Source organism: Eleutherodactylus coqui, chromosome 4 (assembly GCF_035609145.1).
Source record: "Eleutherodactylus coqui strain aEleCoq1 chromosome 4, aEleCoq1.hap1, whole genome shotgun sequence".
In the NCBI taxonomy this organism is placed as follows: Eukaryota; Metazoa; Chordata; class Amphibia; order Anura; family Eleutherodactylidae; genus Eleutherodactylus; species Eleutherodactylus coqui.
This window is the reverse complement of record NC_089840.1, coordinates 292,582,590-292,590,507: the sequence shown is the minus strand read 5'-3', so window position 1 is coordinate 292,590,507 and position 7,918 is coordinate 292,582,590.

Here is a 7,918-nt window from a genome sequence, read left to right as displayed (position 1 = left end):
CAGAATTGCGGGCCCCAGATCGGTGCTGGTATCTGCGGCGGTGTATGCCACCTCCACCAAACCTTCCTCCTCCTCCTCCTACGCAACCTCTGCCTCGCAATCCAGATGTGTCAGCAGCAGCACGTCGCCAGCAGTCGGTGTCGCGCGGCTCGGCAAGGCAGCACAGCGGTGAGCAAGCGTCAGCAGGCCGTGCTGAAACTACTCAGCTTAGGAGATAAGAGGCACATGGCCCACGAACTGTTGCATGGTCGGACAGAGCAGACGGACCGCTGTCCTTCGCCGCTGAGCCTCCAACCGGGCATGGTCGTGTGTGACAACGACCGTAAAATGGTGGCGGCTCTGCAGCTCGGCAGCCTCACGCACGTGCCATGCCTGGCGCACGTCTTTAATTTGGTGGTTCAGCGGTTTCTGAAAGGCTACTCACACTTGTCAGACCTCTTTGGCAAGGTGCGCCGGGTCAGCGCACATTTCCGCAAGTCCAACACAGACGCTGCCACCCTGCGGACCCTGTAACATCGGTTCAATCTGCCAGTGTACTGACTGCTTTGCGACGTGCCCACACGGTGGAACTCTATGCTCCACATGTTGGCCAGGCTGTAGGAGCACCGTAGAGCTATAGTGGAATACCAACTCCAACATGGGCAGCGTAGTGGGAGTCAGTCTCCTCAATTCTTTACATAGGAGTGGGCCTGGATGGCGGATATCTGCCAGGTCCTTGGAAAGTTTGGGGAGTCTACCCAGATGGTGAGCGGCGATGCTGCAATCATTGGCGTCACCATTCCTCTGCTATGCCTGTTGAGAAGTTCCCTGCAAAGCATAAAGGCTGACGCTTTGCGGTCGGAACAGGAGGCGGGGGAAGACGGTATGTCGCTGGATAGTCAGAGCATCCTCATGTCTATATCTTAGCGTGTTTTGGAGGAGGAGGGGAAGGAGCATGAGGAGGAGGAGGTGGAAGAGACAGCTGGGCCCACTGCAGAGGGTACCCATGCTGCTTGCCTCTCATCCATTTAGCGTGTATGGCCTGTGGAGGAGGAGGAGGATCCTGAAAGTGATCTTCCTAGTGAGGACAGCCATGTGTTGCGTACAGGGTACCCTGACACACATGGCTGAACTCATGTTAGGATGCCTTTCTCGTAAGCCTCGCGTTAGATGCAATTTGGCCACTACGGATTACTGGGTGTACACACTGCTTGACCCACAGTATAAGGGAAACCTTTCCACTGTCATTCCCGAAGAGGAAAGGGGTTCGAGAGTGATGCAATACCACAGGGCCCTGGTGGACAAACTGATGGTAAACTTCCCATCCGACAGCGCTAGTGGCAAAAGGCGCAGTTCCGAGGGCCAAGTAGCAGGGGAGGCGCGGAGAACAGGCAGCATGTTCAGTGCAGGCAGAGGAACACTCTCTAAGGCCTTTGCCGGCTTTATGGCTCCCCAGCAAGACTGTGTCACCACTCCCCAGTCAAGGCTGAGTCGGAGGGAGCAATGTAAAAGGATGGTGAGGGAGTACGTAGCCGATAGTACGACCGTCCTCCGTGATGCCTCTGCTCCGTACAACTACTGGGTGTCAAAGCTGGACACGTGGCACGAACTCGCACTGTATGCCCTGGAGGTGCTTGCTTGCCCTGCGGCTAGCGTCTTGTCAGAGAAGGTGTTTAGTGCAGCTGGGGGAATCATCACTGATAAGCATACCCGCCTGTCAACTGCCAGTGCCGACAGGCTTACACTCATAAAGATGAACAAAGCCTGGATTTCCCCAGACTTCTCTTCTCCACCAGCGAAGAGCAGCGGTACCTAAAGATTATTTTTGCTGCAACCACAGATGCAAGCATTGTACTCTATCACCGTAAAAAATGGGGACCTTTTGGGGACCCTTTTGACAAATGGGGACTATAGATAAGCGAGTATACTCGCTAAAGGCAATTGCCTTTAGCAAGTATCTCCCCCGCTCGAAACTGCAAGTTCGGGTGCCGGCAGCGGGTACGGAGCTGCGGGGGAGAGCGGGGCGAAACGGAGGGGAGATCTCTTTCTCCCTCTCTCCCCCCCGCTCTTTCCTGCTGACAGCCGCTACTCACCGCTCCCCTGCTCCGCACCCGCACCTTTAGTTTTGAGTGGGGAGATACTCGCTAAAGGCAATGCTCGCTCGAGCAATTGCCTTTAGCGAGTATACTCGCTCATCTCTAATGGGGACCTTTGTCAATCTGTGTATGATATTCGTCCTCCTCCTCCTGCTCCTCCTCCTGAAACCTCACGTAATCACCCCGAACGGGCAATTTTTCTGTGGCCCAAAAGCCTCATATAACTTTAGTAAACAATATTTATACGTTTCAATTCTCATTAAAGCATTGAAACTTCCACCTGAACCAATTTTTATTTTAACTGAGCTGCCTCCAGGCCAAGTTACAAATTAAGCCACAGTAAGCTAAGCGATTAATGGGTTTCACCTGCCCTCTGGGTTGGGCATGGGCAATTTTTCTGGGGTACATTTGGACTGTTGGTACACCAATTTTTTGGGCCTTCGCCTACAATATAATCCAAGTACTTTTTATGGGCTTCGCCTGCACTCATGGTACACCAAAGTGTCTGGGGTTGGCCTACACTTTTGCTACAGAAATGTAACTCTGTTCTGCCTACCTATACTTCTGCCACAGTAATGCTAGAGGGGTCTGCTTATACTTCTGCAACAGAAATGTAACTTCGGTCTACCGATACTTCTGCTCCTGAAATGTTACCTTGGTTTGTGTATACTGTTACTACTGTAATCTTACTTATACTGGACTCTGCCTATACTGCTGCTACAGAAATGTTACTGCGGCCTGTCTATACTGCTACTACTGAAATGTAACTATTACTGGGCTCTGCCCATACTTCTTCTACGGAAATGTTACTGGGGCCTGTCTATACTGCTACTACTGAAATGTTACAAATACAGGGCTCTGCCCTTGCTGCTTCTACGGAAATGTTACTGGGGTTTGTCTATACTGCTACTACTGAAATGTAACTAATGCTGGGCTCTGCAAATAATTCTTCTACGGAAATGTTACTGGGGCCTGTCTATACTGCTACTACTGAAATTTTACTAATACTGGGCTCTGCCCATGATGCTTCTACGGAAATGTTAATGGGGCCTGTCTATACTGCTACTACTGAAATTTTACTTATAGTGGGCTCTCCCTATACTGCTTCTATGTAAATGTTACTGGGGTCTGTCTATACTGCTAATACTGAAATGTTACAAATACTGGGCTCTCCCTATACTGCTGCAACGGAAATGTTAATCTGCTGCTCTGCCTATACTGCTGTTATGGAAATGTTACTGGGATCTGTCTGTACTACTACTACTAAAATGTTACAAATACTGTGCCCTCCCTAGACTGCTGCTACGGAAATATTAATGTGCTGCACAGCCTATACTGCTGCTACGGAAATGTTACTGGGGTCTGTCTATACTGTTACTGCAACTGAAAAGTTACTAGGGTCTGTCTATACTGCTGCAAATGAAATGCTACTGGGTACAGCCTACACTGCTGCTACAGAAATGTTAAAGGGGTCTGTCTATACTGTTACTACTACTGAAATGTTACTGGAGTCTGTCAATACTGCTGTAAATGAAATGTTACTGGGGTCGGTTTATACTGCTGAAAATGAAATGTTACTGGGGTCTGTCTATACTGTTACTACTGAAATGTTACTGGGCTCTGCCTAGACTGCTGCTACTGAAATGTTACTGGAGTCTGTCTATACTGCTGCAAATGAAATGCTACTGGGGTCTGTCTATACTGCTACTACTGAAATGTTACTGGGCTCTGCCTAGACTGCTGCTACTGAAATGTTACTGGAGTCTGTCTATACTACTGCAAATGAAATGTAACTGGGGTCAGCCTACACTGTTGCTACAGAAATGTTAAAGGGGTCTGTCTATACTGTTACTACTTATGAAATGTTACTGGGCTCTGCCCAGACTGCTGCTACTGAAATGCTACTGGAGTCTGTCTATAATGCTGCAAATGAAATGTTACTGGGGTCTGTCTATATTGTTACTACTGAAATGTTACTGGGGTCTGTCTATACTGCTACTACAGAAATGTTACAATTACTGTGGCTCTCCCTATACTGCTGCAACGGAAATGTTAATCTGCTGCTCTGCCTATACTGCTGTTACGGAAATGTTACAAATACTGTGCCCTCCCTACACTGCTGCTACGGAAATGTTAATGTGCTGCTCTGCCTACACTGCTGCTACGAAAATGTTAAAGGGGTCTGTCTATACTGTTACTACTACTGAAATGTTACTGGGTTCTGTCAATACTGCTGTAAATGAAATGTTACTGGGGTCTGTCTATACTGCTGCAAATGAAATGTTACTGGGGTCTTTCTATATTGTTACTACTGAAATGTTACTGGGCTCTGCCTAGCCTGCTGCTACTGAAATGCTACTGAAGTCTGTCTATACTGTTGCAAATAAAATGTTACTGGGGTCTGTCTATACTGCTAATACTGAAATGTTACTGGGCTCTGCCTAGACTGCTGCTACTGAAATGTTACTGAAGTCTGTCTATACTGCTGCAAATGAAATGTTACTGGAGTCAGCCTACACTGCTGCTACAGAAATGTTAAAGGGGTCTGTCTATACTGTTACTACTGATGAAATTTTACTGGGGTATGTCTACACTGCTGGAACTGAAATGTTACAGGGGTCTCTTCCTACTGTTAGTACTGAAATGTGACTGGGGTCTGTTCCTACTAATACTACTGAAATCTTACTAGCGTCTGTCTGCACTGCTGGAACTGAAATGTTACTGGCGGTTGTCCCTACTGTTACTACTGAAATGTAACTGGGGTCTGTCCCTTTTGCTGCCAATGAAATGTTATTGGGGCCTGTCTGCACTGCTGGAACTGAAATGTTACTGGGGCCTGTCCCTACTGATACTACTGAACTGTTACTGGGGTCTGTCTATACTTCTGCAAATGAAATGTTACTATAGTCAGCCTACACTGCTGCTACGGAAATGTTAAAGGGGTCTGTCTGTACTGTTACTACTACTGAAATGTTACTGGGGTCTGTCTGCACTGCTAGTACAGAAATTTTACTGGGGCCTCTCCCTACTGTTAGTACTGAAATGTAACTGGAGTCTGTCCCTACTAATACTACTGAAATCTTACTGGGGGCTCTCTGCACTGCTGGAACAGAAATGTTACTGCGGCCTGTCCCTACTGATACTACTTAAATGTTACTGGGGTCTGTTCCTACTGCTGCCAATAAAATGCTACTGGGATCTGTCTGCACTGCTGGAACTGAAATGCTACTGGGGCCTGTCCTTACTGATACTACTGAAATGTTACTGGGGTCTATCCCTACTGCTGCCAATGAAATGTTACTGGAGTCTCTCCCTACTGTTAGTACTGAACTGTCCATACTTATACTGCGAAATGTTACAGGGTTCTGTCTATACAGCTGCAAATGAAATGTTACTGGGGTCTGTTCCCATACTTTTACTACTGAACTGTTACTACGGTCTGTCTATACTTCTACTACTGAAATCTTACTCGGGTCTGTCTGCACTGTTGGAACTGGAAAGTTACTGGGGCCTGTCCTACTGATACTACTGAAGTGTTATGGGGGTCTGTCCCTACTGCTGCCAATGAAATGTTACTGGGGTCTGTCTGTACTGTTACTACTGAAATGTTACTGGGGTCTGTCCCTACTAATATTACTGAAATCTTACTGGGGTCTGTCTACACTGCTGGAACTGAAATGTTACTGGGGTCTTTCATGACTGATACTACTGGAAAGGTACTGGGGTCTGTCCCTACTGCTGCAACTTAATTGCTACTGGGGTCTGTCCCTACTGATACTACTGAAATTATACTGGGGCCTGTCTATACTGCTACTACTGAAAAGTTACTCATGCTGGGCTCTCCCTATACTGCCGCTACGAAAATGTTACTGGGGTCTGTCTATACTGCTACTACTGATATGCTACAAATACTGGGCTCTACCTATACTGCTGCTACGGAAATGTTACTGGGGCCTGTCTATACTGCTACTATTGAAATGTAACAAATACTTGGCTCTGCCCATACTGCTTCTACGGAAATGTTAATGTGCTGCTCTGCCTACACTGCTGCTACGAAAATGTTAAAGGGGTCTGTCTATACTGTTACTACTACTGAAATGTTACTGGGTTCTGTCAATACTGCTGTAAATGAAATGTTACTGGGGTCTGTCTATACTGCTGCAAATGAAATGTTACTGGGGTCTGTCTATATTGTTACTACTGAAATGTTACTGGGCTCTGCCTAGCCTGCTGCTACTGAAATGCTACTGAAGTCTGTCTATACTGCTGGAAATGAAATGTTACTGGGGTCAGCCTACACTGCTGCTACAGAAACGTTAAAGGGGTCTGTCTATACTGTTACTACTGATGAAATTTTACAGGGGTATGTCTGCACTGCTGGAACTGAAATGTTACAGGGGTCTCTTCCTACTGTTAGTACTGAAATGTGACTGGGGTCTGTTCCTACTAATACTAATGAAATCTTACTAGGGTCTGTCTGCACTGCTGAAACTCAAATGTTACTGGGGGCTGTCCCTACTGTTACTACTGAAATGTTACTGAAGTCTGTTCCTTTTGCTGCCAATGAAATGTTATTGGGGCCTGTCTGCACTGCTGGAACCGAAATGTTACTGGGGCCTGTTCCTACTGATACTACTGAAATGTTACTGGGGGTCTGTCCCTACTGCTGCCAATGAAATGTTACTGGGGTCTGTCTGCACTGCTGGAACTGAAATGTTACTGGGGCCTGTCCTTACTGATACTACTGAAATGTTACAGGGATCTATCCCTACTGCTGCCAATGAAATGTTACTGAAGTCTCTCCCTACTGTTAGTACTGTACTGTTACTGGGGTTTGTCCATACTTATACTGCAAAATGTTACAGGGTTCTGTCTATATTGCTGCAAATGAATTGTTACTGGGGTCTGTTCCCATACTTTTACTACTGAACTGTTACTGGGGTCTGTCTATACTTATACTATTGAAATCTTACTCGGGTCTGTCTGCACTGCTGGAACTGGAAAGTTACTGGGGCCTGTACTACTGATACTACTGAAGTGCTATGGGGGTCTGTTCCTACTGTTACTACTGAAATGTTACAGGCGTCTGTTCCTACTGCTGCCAATGAAATGTTATTGGGGTCTGTCTGCACTCCTGTAACTGAAATGTTACTGGGGCCTGTCTCTACTGATACTACTGAAATGTTACTGGGGGCTGTCCCTACTGTTACTACTGAAATGTTACTGAAGTCTGTTCCTTTTGCTGCCAATGAAATGTTATTGGGGCCTGTCTGCACTGCTGGAACCGAAATGTTACTGGGGCCTGTTCCTACTGATACTACTGAAATGTTACTGGGGGTCTGTCCCTACTGCTGCCAATGAAATGTTACTGGGGTCTGTCTGCACTGCTGGAACTGAAATGTTACTGGGGCCTGTCCTACTGATACTACTGAAATGTTACAGGGATCTATCCCTACTGCTGCCAATGAAATGTTACTGAAGTCTCTCCCTACTGTTAGTACTGTACTGTTACTGGGGTTTGTCCATACTTATACTGCAAAATGTTACAGGGTTCTGTCTATATTGCTGCAAATGAAATGTTACTGGGGTCTGTTCCCATACTTTTACTACTGAACTGTTACTGGGGTCTGTCTATACTTATACTATTGAAATCTTACTCGGGTCTGTCTGCACTGCTGGAACTGGAAAGTTACTGGGGCCTGTACTACTGATACTACTGAAGTGCTATGGGGGTCTGTTCCTACTGTTACTACTGAAATGTTACAGGCGTCTGTTCCTACTGCTGCCAATGAAATGTTATTGGGGTCTGTCTGCACTCCTGTAACTGAAATGTTACTGGGGCC